We start from the raw sequence: 17221 nt of genomic DNA on the forward strand, positions 1-17221 counted from the left end.
TTTTGATTTGCATTTTCATCAGGAAATTAATGATGATCATCTTTTCATATGCCCTTTGGCCATCTGTATGTCTTTGGAAAAATGTCTCTTTAGGGCCTCTGCCCATTTTTAATCAAAATTTTTTTTTCTGTTGGGTTGTATGAGTTCTTTATTTATTTTAGATATTACTCCCTTACCAGATACATGATTTGCGAATGTTTTCTCCCATCCAATAGCTTGTTTTTTCATTTTGTTGTTGGTTTCATTTGCTGGGCAGAAGATTTTGAGTTTGATGTAGCCCCACTTGTGTATTTTTATTTTTGTTGCTTTTGGTGTCATATTTAAAAAAAAAAAAAATCACCAAGACCTACATCAGGGAGCTTACTGCCTGTGTTTCTTCTTGGAGTTGTATGGTTACAGGGCTTATGTTTAAGTCTTTAATCCACTTTGAGTTAATTTTTATGTGTGGTGTAAGTCGAGGTTCGACTTTCACTCTTTTGCCTGTGGCTGTCCAGTTCTCCCAGCACCATTTGTTGCGACTGTTCTTTCCCCAGTATATATTCTTGGCTCCTTTGTTGTAAATTAATTGGCCGCATATGCATGGGTTTATTTCTGTGCCGCGGGTTCTGTTCTGTGGATCTTTGTGCCTGTTTTTATACCAACACCATACTGTTTTACTTACTGTAACTTCCTAATGTAGTTAGAAATCAGAGAGTGTGATAGATATGACTTACATAAAAGATTTTTGGGGTCATCAGTTTTTGAAAGTGTAAAGGAATCCTGAGATGCCCCAAAATTGAGATCTTGGTCTTTGATCAGAAGTGTGGTGCTAAGAGAGAGGTGTGTGGTGGCTGTGTCCTGTGTGTACGATGTGGCACTGTCCTGTCCTTACTCTCATTCTTGGATTCTGAGGCTTTTCAATTTAAATAGCAGCAGAAGTGACTAGATATTGTTGTTTTTTATTCTTCTTTGTATCTTGATAATAGAGAGGTGAAGCAATTAGTGCAGTTAAAATCTCCTTTTCAGATGGGGTAACTGAAATCTCATGAGGGGAGTGGATTGCCCAAATAGTGAAATGGATGTTCAGACTAAATGTAGGCCTTGTTTTTCCACTGTAGCTGGCCATCATGGGATCTGAAATCTCAAACAGTGAATCCAGGGACACTTGTTTGTCTTAAAACAACCCCTTATACTGTGTCTGATAAACTTGAGAGACTCCTCTCCCTGAACACTGGCATAAACAGAAGTTTTAAAGAAATCCATCTTTTTGAATAACTTGAATAATATACCTGTCATGAATAGTCACAAATAGTTATGGAGGTTCTTTCTTTATCTTGGGAGTGTGTCTTGTGCTGATTCCCCTTGAAACTGATTTCATGGAAGAGCATTTGTTATCCTTTCTCACCACCATCACTTGATGTTCTGCCCCCATGTCCCTCCTTGGACAACGTTTGGTGGAAGGTACTTGAAGATTGTCCTAGTGTATAGTGAAGTGGCCAGAAAACAGAAATTGGACCAGATTTTAGAAGTAATGCATATGGCTTGCCTCTAGGAGGCATATTATGGGTTAATTGGAAGATTAAACATGTAATATACTCTCTGCTTCCAGAATAGCCCTTGCAGGGAAACTTAATTTTCTTTTCTTTTCTTTTCTTTTTTTTTTTTTAAGATTTTATTGATTTGTCAGAGCATAAGCAGAGGGAGAAGCGCGCTCCCTGCTCAGCAAGGACCCTGAGATCATGACCTGAACTGAAGACAGCCGCTTAACCAGCTGAGCCACCCAGGCATCCTTGAAACTTAATATTTGACAGAGTGTAGAACTGTTCAAAATATGTGGGTAATGGTTATTTCATTACTTCCAAGGAGAACTCCCTACTCCCCAACAAAAAAGGCTAGGTCTGCTAACTATAGTTTTAAATTTAAAATTCTTGAGGAAGGAGATGTCAAGAAAACTTGTCCAGATTGACGATTTGCTTGCTTGAGGAATCTTTAAGTTTTTAACATCTGTGGAAGTGTCCAGTGTCTGCCCTTCAAAGTTCAGAATTGGTCCACAAAATCTGGTAGAGGAAGAAGAAAGGGGATGGCAGCCATGTTTTAATATGGTGTTTGGTTATGAGAACTGAGGCCCAGCAGTGAGCCAGTTCACCTGACTTGAGACTTCACGCTCTCCCTCAATGGACTGAGCTCTTCATGCCTCACTATCTAGCCCTACTAGGGGCTCCCCGAGTGTGGACGAGGCAGTGAAGGTCTGTACTTAATTCCAGTAGTGTTGCTGGTGCTTCAAAAACAAAAACAAAAGCAAGAACAGGTCTTTGGAACTGCTTCTTGGAATTGTTTTGCATTTCTTTTTCTTTCTTTTTAAAGATTTTATATATACTTACATGTTGGAGAAAGAGAGTGAGCATACAAGCAGGGGGAGTGGCAGGCAGAGGGAGAACAGACTGCCTGATGAGAAGGAGCCTGATGCTGGGCTTGATCCCCGGATCTTGGGTTCGTGACCCGAGTGGAAGGCAGACTCTTAACTGACTGAGCCTCCCAGGCGCCCTTGTTCTGCAATTCTTCAGTGGTGCTCAGGAAAGCCTGACTTGGAGGCCGTTTCTGTCATGGGGTTGGGAAGGAGAAAGATGGAGGCAGAAAGACTGGTGAGAAGTTCTTGCAGGAGCTCAAGGTTGGGTCACCCCAAGGTGATGAGGGTGGAGACAATGAAGACAAGCATCCAGGGGGTTTTCTGAAGGTAGAATTAAAAAGTGATGGGACCTGGATATGGAAGCAGAAAGATAGTGCTGGATTAGTCCTCTCTGACAGAGGATGGTGAGGGGAACTGATTTTGGAGAAAAGATGCAATGTTCGCTTCTAGTGGAACTACCAAGCAGGCCTTGGGTCTGGAGGTCAAAAGGACTGTCATCCCCAGAGACTGTACTGATTCAAGAAACAAACACTGTGAAGTGCTTATAATAACAGCTTGCATTTAGTAAGCACCTGTCACGAGAGGGATAGTGCTAAATCCCTGTGTAGTAACTTAATCCTCACAAAACCGAGAAGTATAGGCGCTCTCATATCCTCATTTGATAGATGGAGGGAAAGTGGTTCCAGAGGGCAAATTATACCCATCTCTCCCCCAGTTAAGACTGAATTAAGTGAGAGAGAGGAGGAAACAAGAAGTAGTAAATGAAAATATTACCGTTATTACGGATTAAACAGGACTGGAAAATAGGGCATAGATTTGTGCTAACAGTGGCTTCCTAGTACTTTCCTCCGCTCAGCACAGCCCCCTATGAGCCAGGGCGAGTTTGTGGAGGAGATGCCTTCACTCAGACTGCTGCCTCTCTGGCAGAGACACTGGTCTCTGAGGGCTTTGGTCCTCTGTGTTTGAACGGGTCTGGGAACTTCACGAAGTTCTGTTGATTGCTGATGGCCACAGGTCCGTTTATAAAGCAGGACCGATTTCCTAGAAGACAGGCTTCAGGATGATCATTTCGAGAGAACCTAACCTTCAGCAGGCAGAGGGGGATGGAGGTCATAGCACTGGAACCACTGCTGCCTCTTCTCGGTGGAACGTCTCCATAGACTTCAGGAGCATCGTGGTCTTAGGCGTCACTACACCAAGGGTGGCCTCTGCACCAGTGGCTTTAGTATCACTGGTCCCACTGGATGGGAATCTGCATTTTAACGTGGTTCCCCAGATAGTGTGCATGCACACTGAAGTTTGGGAAACTGCTGAAACTGAACCCAGGAGCTGCCTTATCCCTGAAGGAGAAGCTTGTTTTTCTCCTGCTTGCTCCCCACTCTCAGGAAGCCTTGATTAATATTCCCCTCCCTGCAGAGGCCTTCCTGCTCTGAAGGCTGCCGACCACCCCTTCCTTCGATCATCATTATATCAACAATTTGTCCGTTATTTGGGAGCAGTGAAAAAAGCCTTCTCAAAACATGCCCTGAAGCTCATGGGGCTTATGTGATAACTTACTCAAACCAACCTGATACTTGCTTCATTTCCCTGCATAGTCCACTCCAAAGAGTTTTTAAAAAGCAATTTTCTGAAACCTTTGGATAGGCCATTTGTTTCAGTATAAGACTTTTCCCCAGAGGGATTTGTGATTATAACTGGAGTGAGAAAACTCTGTTATTAGAAATAATATTTGGTCTTAGAAAACTCTAGAGACCTTGGGTTGAAGGGAGGGTGGTAGAAAGGGCAGGTGGAGTCAGGGGTGAGGATGGGGAGAACAAGGACTCTTGCTGTATCCATAAGTTGCCATTTTTGTACTTTAACAAAGAGGCAGAGAAATCCAGGGAAAACTAAAGGTTCAGAAAGGTGCTGGTTCTAGAGCTACACTGTCCAGTATGGACATCAGCTCCATATAGCTATTAAAATGAATATATTAGTTAAGTTTAATAAAATTATGTTCAGTCATCCTAGCCACATTTCAAGTGTTCAATAGCCATATTTCCACCATCAAGGACGTTCTTTTGGGCAGTGCTGTACTAGAAAGTCATATAAGGTTGACATACTGACTGCTGGCATATAGTAGTAGTTTTTTCTTTTTAAGATTTTATTTATTTGAGAAAGAGCACAAACGGGGAGGGGCAGAGGCAGAGCAAAAAGGACAGGGAGACTCCCCACTGACTTAGGGTTTGAAGTTGATGGCCAAGAAAGCACTTTTGAGACATCTTTGGTACAAAAAGGGTGGTTTTGTGAAAGCACAGGGACAAGACCTTTAGGCAGAAAGAGCTGCACCGGGGTCATGAGGAGTGGCCCATTATATACCCCCAAGTTGGGAGGGGGTTAGGGATAGTATAAGTCTCTAAGGAATTTGGAAGCAAGGTTTCCAGGACCTTGAGGGGGCTGGCTACTGTTGGGAAAATGTCATTTATTACCATCTAATAAAATCTTGGTCATGAGACCCTTCAGATATATATTGGTGGGCCATATATACTTGGTGGATGATTGCCAACACATATATTGTGGGGCTTAGAGATAAAGGAAATTTCTAAAGGAACTTTTGTATGTTAAAGTAGACTTACATGATCCTGTCCAGGAGTAGGAGGCCCAGTGGTTTGGGCTAGGATTGTCTTTTGCCCTTAGCAAAGTATTGACATTGAGGCAGTTGAGTCCCTAGAGGAATGTCACTCTGCCTGTTTCAAGGACTTGCCAATGGGCAGTAGGTAGTAAGGAAATTTAATAATTTCTCTTTGGCCTTTGTTTCCCATATCAAGGACCTGAGCTGATGTCAGACGCTTAATCAGCTGAGCTGCCCAGCACCCTAGTAGTCACTTAGTTCTCACTCAAAGCGGAATTGTACAAGAGGAGATCTGAAGGTCTGCATGGTCTTTCCTTGACATGGTGGGCTAAGTGTGCCTTTCAGCTCTGTGATTCTTGGAAGACAAAACAAGGGCATCTGTGCTCATTTTGTTGAAGTGATAGGGAGCTGTGGGCCTTGTACTGAGCTCAAATACCTGGTTTCATTGTCTTCTGTCACACTGTGTGTCACACACACACACACAATAGGGAATGCTAGTGATCTCATTATGTAAGGACAGTCACTGACTGGCAAGTGTGCTTGGGCACTGGAGAGAGGGAGAGAGAGCTGGTGTGGTTCTGGATTAGGCACAGGGCTTAGAAGTTGAAAACTCATGCATCCTTACTCAGTTAAATGCAGCAGCAGCAACAAAAGCAAAAACCACAATAAGAAAAAATGCGCTTTTGTCTCCCTGCACTTTCAATAACTTGCATATTATTCTCTCTAGAAGAAAACTGGCATGATGACCAAGGCAGAGGTGAGTGCGTGACTTATTTATTTTAGCGAGCTTGTACAAGGCGGGGAAGAGGAGGAGAGATAAGCAGACTCAGCACTAAGCATGGAGCACAGTGGGGGGCTCGATCCCACCATCCTGAGATCATGACCTGAGCTGAAATCAGGAGTCTGACACCTAGCCGGCCAAGTTCCCCAGGTGCCCCAGAAGTGAGCTCTCTAAACTGTATTAGAATATGAAGCTGTCCAAGTTTAGCATTGCTTTTGAGGTTCAATTTTAACAGGTTAGAAACTAATCTTGAGGTAGGCTGATTTACATAACAAAACCTTAGTCTGGCCTCTCAGCAAAATGGGATTTTCAAACATGGAGGTATTCCCTTTCTTCTAGAGCTCAACATTTTATGTAGGGGTTTGCACATATAAAATGTGTCTGTACATTGCCTGCCTAAAATGCAAAGCGCCTGGTCTTTGCAGTTTTTCTCCTCTGTCGCTAAGCATTTTTCTTTTGACTCATTTCGTAGCCTTGTTGGTTGGTTCTCCTCGCACATAAGTACAACAGCATCCCAGAATTCACTCTGTGCACGGGGCTTTGATAGCCTTTTTCAGTGTATTTCAAACTCTGTTGAGATCACATGGACTCGGTGTGATCCCAGGTGCAAACCCGCTTACTCAGCAACACTGAAGTGGATGGAAGAGAAGGAATGCCCAAGTCAGGCTCCGCAGCTGAAGATGAGATTAGGGTGAGGACAAGGGTTAGGGGGCCTTCACAGTGCAGCCTACTTGTCATTCTTATGTCTGCTTGGCCATCTCAGGCCCGGGGACATGGAGATTGCTGCCAGAGGACAGTTTTCAAGTGAGCCTAGCAAACGCCAGTCCATCCGACAACCTGGATATTTCCCCACAGCGCATCAAAGAGAGAGTGATTGTTCTCTGTATTTGAGAGTCTGTGTGGGGCATGCAGACCTGTCTAGGCCCTCTAGGACGTTTGAAAAGGGCAAAAGAAGCTCGTAGACCTTAATTTCTACTTTTCCTCAACTACACGATCAGGGCACATACAATATCGCAAAGCTGGAAAGCAGCAGGAGGGCAGTTCAGGGGCTGTCTCAGCACTGGCAGAAAAACAACACCCAGTCCTGCAGTGCAGAGTGGGGTAAGCATGCCCACACGCTGCTCTTTGAGGGAGCAATCAGACAGCTCTAAGATTAACCGCCTACGACTGCAGCCACGGCACGGGGGAGGTTCCGCACCGTGCTGTGTTCCGGGGCCGGCCAAGATGTCCACAAAGGGATTCCAGTCATCACAGCAACACTCACACCATGGAACACTGTGTGGAACACTTTCTTCTAGAGCTCAACATTTTATGTAGGGGTTTGCACATATAAAATGTGTCTGTACATTGCCTGCCTAAAATGCAAAGCGCCTGGTCTTTGCAGTTTTTCTCCTCTGTCGCTAAGCTTTTTTCTTTTGACTCATTTCGTAGCCCTGTTGGTTGGTTCTCCTCGCACATAAGTACAACAGCCCTCTCACCTATGTTTCAGTTTGGTCTTGACTTTGTCCTCTCGCTGGGCCCCATTCAAGTCCAGCAAGGCCAGCTTCGGCTTGCCCTCCTCCACTCAGCCCTCCTCTGTCCTCTGCGGTGCTGACACGTATTTGGTTTCATGTATTCTAGACCTCGTTTCTGCCCCTGCCTCATCTTCGCTCCTCAGCTAGATCAGGAGCTTCTTTGAACCATGTCTTCTCAGGGATCTCCTGGGAAAGATTCATGTGTATCTAAGTATCTTGCTCACTCTTTTTCTTTGGATCTGTTTCTCTGACTCTCTGGGTCTCTTTCCCTTCCCCTCTTGTCTCCTGGCCCTTCTGATCCACCGACACCAGATCCCCTCGACAGTCCCCGCTCCTGACCCCGACGCCAGCACTTCCATCTGGAAGTCACCAATGACTTCCACTGCACTGAACAGGAGAGGAGGGGAAGGGGGAGTCATTGAGGAGAAATTTCCTGGGAATGAGAACAAGCTCTATTCCTAGAGTCACAAGTCCTAGCTTGCAGTCCTGCCTCTGTATATTGTCAGGCTGTGTGACGTGGGGCAAATGACTTGATGTCTCTGAACTTCTCTGTGTGAGAGGCAGCTGTTCTGCTCTTGTGGATTGTCTGGAGAGTCTGGTTGGTGTGGCTTCTGAGCTCCTGAGCACCCACAGTAGCAAGATGCCTTATCACCCATGCTCTTCATGACTTCTTGATCGTGGTTCACGGGGAAAGACACCGGAGAAAGCCTCATGCCATGTTGAGAGCCAAAATATTGTTCTGTGGAGGAAAAGGGGCCTGGGGAGGGCCTGCAGATTCGTCATTCCAGTGTCTTGACTCAGAAGTCCTTGGCATTGGTTTATATCTGAGTGAGTGGATGTGCTCACTAGCTGTCCTTGGTGAACCAAAATACGTTCCTTTGTGGGATTTAAACAAATTAACAGGAAGAGCAGTGTGGGGGATGAGTGTAGAAACACATTTCAGTTTGTGTTTTCAGCCCTTCACACGTATGTTCTGAAAGTCACGCTCCAAAAACGTGCCCCTGTCAACCGCATGGCATGGTTAGCGGGGTGGTGACCTTCCTCCGTTGTGCTGATGGGGGAGTTAAGAGGGAGACTGCTTTCCCCCGCGAGGGGCGGGCCGCAGAGCGGGAAGAGCTTTGGATTCCTGCTGCCTCTACCACCAAGCAGCTGGGTGACCTTGGGCAAGTGACCTACCTTCTCTGAGCATAAGTCTCTTGTCTTGTAGAGTGGGGGCCTCCTGTGAAGATAAAATGTGAAGTGTCAGGGCCCCTGCAGGCGCGGAGCAGGCCTCCGGCCCCTGGTAGGTATTATCATCAGTTACCACGCCCAGAAACAGGAAATGGGACCTGTCCGGCCCCTGGTAGGTATTATCATCAGTTACCACGCCCAGAAACAGGAAATGGGACCAAACCGCTGTTACTTCAGGGGTTTTTCTCTTATAGCTGAACTTAATCCTGACTAATACACTTACTTCACAAATAGATTCCACACCTTTCTTAGGACAGGCATCCAAAGTTAAAAGCCCCAAACTGCCTACACGTGGCCTAGCCTTTAAGCCTGTTTTGTATTTTTCCAAAATAACTCCCACTTTCTCAGTGAACATTTCCAGTGGGAAGTTTTCAAGTCCACGTATCAAAGACCTATCTGTCTCGGGCCTGTGGGACTCAAAACAGAAATGGGGGTGAGAGACGAGTTCTTTTTATTTATTTATTTCACAGAGAGAGACACAGTGAGAGAGGGAACACAAGCAGGGGGAGTGAGAGAGGGAGAAGCAGGCTTCCCGCTGAGCAGGGAGCCTGAGACAGGGCTTGATCCAGGACCCGGGGATCATGACCTGAGCTGAAGGCAGACGCTTAACAACTGAGCCACCCAGGCACCCCAAGAGAGACGTGTTCTTAAAAAGAGGTCATGTGTCCCTCTTCCCTGTTTCCCCACTGTTTTTACTCACAGCACTTAGGACACCAAACGTATGGGTTTGGTTTCCCACACCAACCGACTCCCTGGTTCTCTCCAATTTCAATATATGTGCTGCCGAAGCGAGCACTCCCTGGTTCTCTCGACACCAGCTGGGTGTCTGGCAATTCAGTTCAGCTCTGACACTACCGATGAGGGTTGGCGTCCGATCCTGTGGGGTGAGGGCTCTGTCGCATGAGACCGCCACCACCTGATGCCAGTCACAAGTGCCGGGCTGTCACCTGCCCTTCTGACCCACCTGGCTACACATCGGGGGTTCCCCTGGCCCCCTATTTTGACAGTTTGCTAGAATGGCTCACACAACTCAAGAAAGCACTTCCCTTATTATTACTGGTTTATTATGAAGGATACGATAAAGGCTACAAGTGGACGGCCAGAAAAAGAGGTACATAGGGTGAAATCTGGAAGGGTCCCAAGCCCAGGAGCTTCTGCCCCTGAAGGGTTGGGGTACCCCACCTTCCCAGCATGTGGATGCATTCATAATCTGGGAGCTTTCCAAATCCTGTCATTTATGAGTTTTTACGGATGTGATTGGTGTGATTGATTTGATCATAACTGATTGCATTCAACCTCCAGCCCCTGCCCCTCGCTGGAGTGTGTGTGGGGGGCTGGGCTGAAAGGTCCACTCTTCTAATCACATGGCTGGGTCCTCTGGCAACCAGCTGTCCACCCTGAAGCTATCTGGGGAACCACCAAGAGTCACCTCATTAGCATAGACTCACATATGGTCTAAAGGGGTTTGCTATGAATAACAGAAGACGCTTGTATCACCACTACCACTCAGGAAGTCCTAAAAGGTCTTAGGTGTTTGTGCCAGGACAGGGCACAGTCGCCACTATGCCACAAGGAGCTGGTGAGCAGGGAAGCCGGGCTGGTAGAGAACAACATAAGAGGCTACTAGGTCCCCAACACCAGAGAAGGCTACGTTAGTCCTCATTTGACCACCTCTGGACTCCCTGAACATGCAGAGATAGCCTTAAAGAAGCTGATGATGTCTCCCAACGCACTACTGAGGAGGTCTGTAGGTATAACCAGGCTTCAGCGCCCGATTAGGGTGGGCCAGCTGTGAATGAGAGAAACAGGAAGAGGAAGTAAGACATATGGACCAAATGTAGCAATACGGTCCACAAGATGAGGTCGGGTAGTGGAATTTCTGATGTGGGTCCCATACACCAGTGGCCTCAGTATAATTCTAACTGCGGGGATTGTGTTGAGTTGTGCATTTGGGGGCAACTGGCCATCAGCCAGAATAGACTCAAACACTGCAGATGGAACAGCCAGTTGAGGAAAGAGCTGGTCGGATGGGACGAAATGAGGCAATAGCCTTGTGTTAGTTTCCCAGGGCTGCCAAAGCCAAGTTCTGGCCCAATGGAAATAAATTGTTGCACGGTTTTGGAGGCTAGAAAACCAAGACTGAGGTGTTGGTAGGATTGGCTCCTTCTTCGGTGCCTCTCTCCTCACCTCTGGTGATCTACCAGTGATCTTCGGCATTCTTTGGCTTGTAGACACATCAGCTCTATCTCTGTTTTTATCTTCATGTGGTGTTCTCACTGTGTCCAAATCTCCCCCCTTGATGAGGACACAGCCACACTAAATTAGGGCCCACTCCACAGTGACTCCATTTTACTTGCTCATCTGCAAATTCCCAGTAAGATATTCACCAAATAAGATATTCCCAAATAAGATATTTACAGATACTAAGGGTTTGGACTTTAGCATCTTTTTTGAGGGGGAATACAATTCAGCCATAACACGTCATCTTCTAATACTTTGAGGGTTATCACATGAAAGAGGCTTTTCTCCCCCATGACCTCAAAGGGCAGGAAGCAGGCCGGGGTGGCTGTTCCACGGAGACAGATGACAGAGGCACTGGGCTGTGCCTCAGGGGTTCTGTGCCTCTGGCTGTTTTCTATGTAGCTCCATGCTTCCCTCTGCTCCCGCTGGTACCCGAGGGCCATTTTTTTCCCCCACCCTGGCCCCATCTAAGCAAAAACAAAGATGCAAATAAATTATTGGCCAAATAATGTATCATCTGAACTGGAACATTTCTGAGCAAGACGGTAGTGTGCGTGGTGGGAGCAGTCGGCAAGAAGGTACACTGACTCAAGTATGAAAGTATCAACAGCAACAACGAAAGCAAATAAAGACCGGCTTTTCACGATCCCCACGCACGTCGGTAATAAGTAATTCCAAACCATGGCAGTGATAACCTATTCCTTGAAAAAATGTTTTGTTGGCTTAAGTCATAAACAATTGCTAGGTTACTACTGTTGTAACATACACGTAAGCTTCAAATTAGCTTGTCATAATTTTTATCCTTTATTGTCTTTTTAAGATTTTATTTATTTGAAAGAGAGAGAGAGAGAGAACGAGCATGAGGGGCAGAAGGGGTAGCAGACTCCCCCACTGAGAGGGAGCCCTATGTGGGACTTGATCCCAGGACCCTGAGATCATGACTTGAGCCAAAGGCAGACACTTAACCAACTGAGCCACCCAGGTGCCCTAATTTCTTCTCCTTTAAGAAATAAGTATTATATTCTACCTGGAAGTTAATTTGGAGAACATCCTGTTCTAAGGTTGGCCTCCGACCCATGGGGACTCAGTGTACACATTCATTTGGAGAAATTTGCAACTACTCAGAATCATTCAGGCTTAGTGAGCCATTCATGTCTCCAGCCCCTGGGTGAGTCCTGCTTTTATTAATTAATTAATTATTATTATTTTTATTTTTTAAAGATTTTATTTATTTATTTATTTGACAGAGAAAGAGATCACAAGTAGGCAGAGAGGCAGGCAGAGAGGAAGGGAAGCAGGCTCCCTGCCGAGCAGAGAGCCTGATGTGGGGCTCAATCCCAGGACCCTGAGATCATGACCTGAGGTGAAGGCAGAGGCTTTAACCCACTGAGCCACCCAGGTTCCCCTATTATTATTATTTTTTTAAGATTTTATTTATCTATTTGACAGAGAGAGAAATCACAAGTAGGCAGAGAGGCAGGCAGAGAGAGAGGAAAACAGACACTCTGAGTGAGCAGAGAGCCCGATGTGGGGCTCAATCCCAGGACCCTGAGATCATGACCTGAGCCGAAGGCAGAGGCCTAACCCACTGAGCCACCCAGGCGCCCCATCCTCCTGCTTTTAAACAATAGATTTGAAATGGACAATGACGGTGTGATGATTATAAAGACAAAGAAACAGAACTTGAGTCACGTTAAGTCTGCCATTCTTCAGAATGACAGAATAAATTAAAACATCTATTCTCTTGGATTCATTTGTAGCACAAATGGTTCATCAAACATATCTGATAATTTCCAAATTACCTGTTCACATTTAGGAACTATTGGTGTGGGCTTGTGTTCATTGTGGCCGACCCTCTTGAGGTGATGCTCCTGCCTGGGCCATGATTTGATGCAGGAAATGGCATCAAGCTCTTCCAGCAATCTGCAATCTCCCTATTAAGCTCCCTACATTAGGTAACTTGTAGCCTCCGTAAGTGAAAAATCTTTCTGAATGTCTGTGATATCATAAATGACGCCAATCTCTTCTCAGAAACTGCCAACCTAACAGCAATTAAACATTTTCCAGGCCTTATAAAATTATCTGAGCTTTCTATATATTCCATACCTTTAATTATTGACAACATCATTGAAAATCGTTCCTTGGAAGGTCGGAGGTCAAGTCCAGTGTTACAGGCAGATGAGAAGTTGGGGGCGGCATGCTTGGCTGAGAGCGTGGGCTCTGTTGCCAGACTGTTAAGTGTGAACTCTTATTTCTATTAATTAAATTAAGATTACTCATCCCAGTGATGGGCTGGGGCTTAAGGAGTTTTAATACACGTTCCATTCAAAGGAGGTGAAATTCACCAGGGACTATGGAAGGAGGGACCTACACCTACAGATCTGGGCATCCTATGTCATCACTGCCTTCCTCATGGGTGCCCACTTCTGTCTCACTGTCCGTCCCTTGGAGCCTGCAGTTCCTCCATGTGGCCATGGGAGGGCAACTCCAGATCCTTGGCAGTGGGCAAGGGCAGCTGGCTACAGCCTCTGAGAGTGGGGCTGGGGGCTGGTGGTTTCCACGGTGGATGGAAACCCCACTGACATAGAGTTCAGGCTGCTGTGGCCGAGGAGGCAGATGGGGATGGCATCGTGCACCAGGGAGCTCCAGAGAGCTGACAGAACAGGAACCTAGATTCCCCGGGCCCTGGGCTTTGCCAAGTGCTGACTCTTAAGGTGCTGGGCTGTGGACAGGTGCAGGAGTACCAGGTAAGAGCCCAGGGCAAGGGGTATTTGCCAACCGCTATACAAAAACTTCAACTTTCTGCCAACCAGTACAGTTGGGAACTGCCCAAATACAGATCCCTGTCACAAATCTCTAAGAAAAGCCCAACAGGCACGATCATCATGGTTCATAGCTCGCAGTTATGTTCCCTAGAAAAGGAACAGTCCATTTCAGTGTGCTGTGAATATGACTGCTTGGTATTGTTCTCTCTAATCTTTTGTACTGAATGAAAAAAATTCCCAGAAAGGAAAAGTTAGACCATCTGAAACATTTCTGGAAGATTCGATTGTGTGACATCTTTTTAAAAAACAGCAAAAACAAGGACACCTGCTAAGGGGTCATTTGGCACCGGTGGGTTTTTTAGAAAAATTGCAAATTAGGTAAGTTTTATTTTCAAAATTCCTCATTCCGGTTTCTTTTCCCTGTTACCTCTGTACCCGTGGTCACTCTGTTCCCCACTGTCTGTCCTTGACCACCCCTGACCTTCTGTACAACATGGCAGGTGATGGGCAGGCGTGCCTTGTCTCTTCCTCTTAAACCCAGACTTTGGCTATCTTATTTTTACTTTGAATTGTTCCTTCCTTGTTCCTTGAAGATATCTGAAGGACATGAATAGCCAAAGTTTTGCTCTGTGATAGCAAAGATTTCTTCTTTTGCTATAAATTTAGTGGCTTTTCAGAAATGGACAAAAGTCAACACACTACATTCATAAAGGCTCAGCAGCTTGTAGCTCTGTTTTTCACACACCAAGAAGTAAAAAATGGAATTCAATGAGCATCTTTGTTGTTACTTTCTGACCAAATTATATGTTGAAATTGACTATATCCAACTTACATGGAATAACGAATTTATACATTGCCTGAGTCCAAAACTGATCAGAGAAAATAATACCGAATGAGATGATTCAGTGAGCAAAATAAAACGCATACTAGGATCGTAAATAAAAGCGTTTCAGCTCTCTGTCTCCATGCTGCCTGTGAATCACACAGCCCATCTCCCTTTCTCTCAGCTCTTTTTCTCCTTTTACTCTTCATCCTATCTCCTAGACCGGCTGCTTTGTGGCTTGGTTCTTCTGATGTGCCTTCTTTGGCCCCCTCTGCCTGACACCACCACCTCCTTTCCTCTTCCTGATAGGCTCCTGGAAACCCTCCAACGTTATCCCTTCCTGGAGTATTTATATTATAAAAGGAGACAGTGAGGCAGTTGGAGAGGGCAACGTTCCAAAGAAATGAGCACCTCCTGGGTGTTAGGGCGCAAGCATCACCTCATTTCATCTCCACAACAAATGGGTTTACTTCCCCATTTAACAGGTAGGGAAGCAGAGGTTTTGGGGCTAGAGCAGGTAGTTACTGGGTCGAGGACACAGAGCTGACGGTTCCCTGGTGGGGCTGCTCTTAAAAGCACATTTGGTAGGATCTCAAGCCCTGGCCCGTTCTCAAGACCATGCCCCTTCCTCTCCCCTCCTCTCTTTCCCTCCACCTGGGAGCCAGACCCCTCGTCCCTGCCCACATTGCCCGGGCTGCGGTGGGCGGCAGAGGAAGGGCTCCCCGGGCCCTGCTGCCCATCTGTGGCTTGAACAGGAAAGAGACAAAGGTCCCATTTGAGGGCTGCTGTCTGTTTCCATGTCTAGTTGCTGAGCCACCAGGAGGAAAAGCATTTGAGGTATTTCCACGGGAAATGGTAGCCAACAAAAGCGCCGTTGGGTGGTATTCTAGTTAATTGCAGGAAGGCGGGCAGCCCTCCAGGATATTACCTTTCTTGGGCTGGAAAGTGTTTCTTTGAAAAACGTTTTGGTTCAGCCGAGGCCTCCTAAGTTTTCGCAGATTTGCTTGTTCATAACTACGAAGAGAGTCACCAAGTCGGTCCTTCGGGGGCTGGGAGGGGGTCCAGTGGGAGGCAGAACTGGGCGGGAGAAAACCACTCTGATGACAACTTTCTGCTAAATGATGGCTGGAAAACACTGGATTATATTTCCCAGCCGGTATCAATTCCTAAAGGGGGCCCATTCCCCCGAGGTCCGCCTCCCCCAGACGGAAACAGAATCAGCGACCCTGAATGAAATGTCTCATGGCCCCGTGAAGGGGAGAGGGCAGGAAATGAAGAGAAGCCATCACTCTTCTTATACACACTTAAAAAAAAAAAAGCATATATATATATATATATATATATAATGAAAAGAAAAGCATTTGCAAAGGTGCATGAATCCAAATGTGTTACTCCTGACACATTGGGTTTCCATGTGCTTTTTGCCTTTTTGGAGGAATGCTTCAGTTCACAGCAGCCCCGGGAAATGAGCAAGGCCTCCATTCATCTCTGCACCCGAGAGATGAGGATGCCTCGTGACTCACGGTGCTGGTCGCCCTGCACATTCCATCGGTCTGTCATGACTGCACCCTCCTTCTCTGTGCCCCACTCTGGGCTGCTGGCAAGGACTTTGAGGTGGCTGCTCCTCGCTTAAGTGGAATAGTCCAGGACAGCCCAAGATGAGCTGGAGTCCACGTGGCGCTCTGAGAAGGCAGGACTGAACGTGGCTGGAGTGGGAAGCCTGGCAGGACCTCTTGTAGGAGGTGACCCTCCTTCCCCCATGGGACTCTTTCCATCAGAGCTCACTGAAGTCTAAGGACTGTTCCCAAAATGGAATACATGCATTCTTGTCAACAAGTGTACCTTTCCTCTATGCTACTTGTTATCAGTTCCAAAGTGAAGGCATAGAAGTAAAAGGTCAACATGTCATTTCCTCCACTGCCGGCAGTTCTGGTCCCCCACCCCTAAGATGAACACTCAGCATTTCAGGATGTTGCTTTGTATCGTTTGGGACATTTTTATCTGTACACAACCTGCCTGATGTCTTCCCTAAACACTCCTCCAGGTGCGTGCCTCTCCTCCACCCTGCTGTGCCTCTCTCTGCCCCTGCAGGGCACCGTGAGTGCGGAGTATTCACTCCCTGGCTAGTTACGCTCTGCCAGGTGTCTCTGCTCTGGCTCACAGCTCCTGTGGGCTGCTTCCCCAATTCTCTGCATTCTCACGAGGCCTCTTCCCTTTACCTTAGAGCAAGCGTGCCCATGCGCTCACCCTGGGCGCATCCTTGTGCCTTGCAGGTTCCCTCAGCCCTATAAAGAACCCTTTTTATGAAATGCTCCTCAGATCACCCCGCTTCAGGTTTTGTAGGACCTTGACTGACAGTAGGGACGTATATTGTTTTGCAGCCTGCATCTACAGATGGATATGGATGTGCGTGCATGGGCAAAACGTAGCAGGGTATTTCTCTGTGTAGCTGTCCGTCCCACTTTTTAAGGTGAGCACAGTATTCCCCTGAGTGGAGGGGCACTGTTTATGCCATCAGTTCCCCCACTGATAAACATTTAGGGTTGTGCTCAGTTTCTCTCTGGTATCATGGCATCCCCAAATATGTATAAGACTTCTTCCAGGAGCCTAAAGCTTGGCACAGAGTCACTCCACTTCTCGGCACCTCCGTTTCCCCATCGGTCCATCGGGGACAGCCTGCTGTATGGATCCTCGGCCCTGAAGGTAGGCGACGGCCGGCGATCTTGTGGCCTCATCTTCTGCGTAGCTGCTGTTGCGAGCGAGGCCGAGGGGGGGTTGGGGGAGGGAGGGAGGGCAGGCGGTGGCAGCTCCCCACAATGCTCATTCCTTGCGAAAATAGTACTTTCTGGAAGAAGCCCCGAAGAGAGAACCAG

The sequence above is a fragment of the Mustela nivalis genome (assembly GCF_964662115.1).
Source record: "Mustela nivalis genome assembly, chromosome: 5".
Taxonomy (NCBI): Eukaryota; Metazoa; Chordata; class Mammalia; order Carnivora; family Mustelidae; genus Mustela; species Mustela nivalis.